General features: G+C 39.7%; 1 non-coding gene across 1 annotated transcript; it reads left to right on the forward strand.

Annotated features, from left to right (window-relative positions):
- Positions 1 to 773: 773 nt before the first annotated feature.
- Positions 774 to 857, forward strand: TRNAL-UAA (transfer RNA leucine (anticodon UAA)). Its single transcript has one exon. It is a non-coding gene; the product is annotated as a tRNA-Leu (tRNA).
- The last annotated feature ends 1,093 nt before the right edge of the window (positions 858 to 1,950 follow it).

Raw genomic sequence — 1,950 nt, forward strand, 5'->3', positions numbered from 1 at the left:
CCACCGGCTTAGTTGGCGTTTGATGGACTATGGCAGGGAACTATGCACCAATGTACTTGTAAGAAAAAATATTATTAGATCCAATACGATGTAAATATAAAATGAACGTACCTACGGTCGTGAAGCAACGCAAACGAGATAGCCGAGACCGTAAAATTGATTGGCACCAGGTAGTAAAGGGGGGGGGGGAATAAAATATAGTTACAAGTATGGGGAGTAATAGAGAACACACTCTACTTGGGTACTTGGGTGAAACAGTGACCCGCGTATACCTCAATCACACACAAAAAGGCAACATTATTAATGAAAAATAAAACAAACTTATAACCACTATATCACTAGGGTGTGTCAAGGAATAACTGCCACTCTCGTGAACCGCATTCACGCGCTCATGCAGGGTTTACAAGGATTTCTCCTATCCCAGTGACCCGTCAATCACCCAGATAAATGCAAAGTTATAAAACGGATGTAACGAAACCGAGAGGACTTAGGACTTAAAAAACACGCAATCAGTCAATCAGTGCGGTGTATTAGACCTTTGTGAATCTCACAGACTCACTCGTTCAGGGTTTGCAAGGATTCCTTCTATGCCAGGGACCCGTCAATCACGAAAACACCAACAAAAAACAAGTAAATAAGTATCTTTTACTTTTTACTTTACCTTTTTTTTAAAAATGAAATTATAATTATAGTTTCTCAAGTTAAAATCTAAATTAAATTCTTAGCGTGATATACAGGTATGTGAATTATAGAATCCCAGTGATGAAGTTCATGTCAGGTTGGCCGAGTGGTCTAAGGCGCCAGACTTAAGTTCTGGTTCTCGTATGAGAGCGTGGGTTCGAACCCCACACCTGACAAGATTTTTTGACTGGGTAAGATTCATCTGTGTGATTGACGGGTCACTGGGATAGGAGAAATCCTTGTAAACCCTGAATGTGCGTGTGGATGCGGTTCACGAGAGTGACTGTTATTCCTTGACACACTCTAGTGATCGAGTGGTTGTAAGTTTGTTTAATTTTTTATTATTAATGTTGCCTTTTTGTGTGTGATTGAGGTATACGCGGGTCACTGAGTCCCAAACACACCCAAGTAACCTAGTGTGTGTTACCTATTTTTCCCCATATCCATTCCACATCCCCCCCCCCTTATCAACCTACTGCCAATCAAGTTTACGGTCTCGGCTATCTCGTGTTCATAGATCCAATACGCCATGTGACAATAAGTCAACCTTAGCTATGCATACTTTGTACATCCCTGAATTCCATCCAAAATGCCGATTATTTTCCTCCATACTTCTCTTTCCCAGAATTTCCCGCTGGATTTCCAATCTAGGTATCCCATTGCTCTGGTCTCTCCTGAATCTGCTTGCCGTTCCCTTCTTCGAATTTCTCCCAACAGCTGTCTCCCTTCCCCTACCATGCCTAGAACTTTCTCCTTGATTTTCCTTCCTATGCATTATATTTATTTTTCCATTCTCTCCACCCACATCTCTAAATCATCCTGTCTACTCTCATCCTCTTTCCGCAACAATCAAGTTTCTCAACCATATGAAACTTAACTCCACATTAGAATTTTCTCAAATATTTTCTGTATATCTTTATTAAAATCAACTCCAGCCTCTTTTTGAACACTTATTTTTCGAACGAAATTCTTTTTAGTATCCCTAACACATTTTCCTTTTACATTTTGCCCCGAAAACTTTTATCATAATCTTAGCCACAATATCACTTGTAAATCTCATGACCTTCGTTTTCCAGTAACTAATTATATCCAATTCTCATCACACTTATTCGACAACGCGCTAAATAATGGTGGTGGTACTTCGGCTAACTCTCAGTTATCGCTCGATCATCCGATAATTCAACTAATTGGTTGAATTCCCCACCTACTTTTGCTCCAGGCTGCAGCTTTTCCATATTTTTATTATAATTTACATTGCAGGTATAGAAA

The sequence above is a fragment of the Hetaerina americana genome, unplaced genomic scaffold (genome assembly GCF_022747635.1).
Source record: "Hetaerina americana unplaced genomic scaffold, ioHetAmer1.1.p SCAF_7, whole genome shotgun sequence".
Classification (NCBI taxonomy): domain Eukaryota; kingdom Metazoa; phylum Arthropoda; class Insecta; order Odonata; family Calopterygidae; genus Hetaerina; species Hetaerina americana.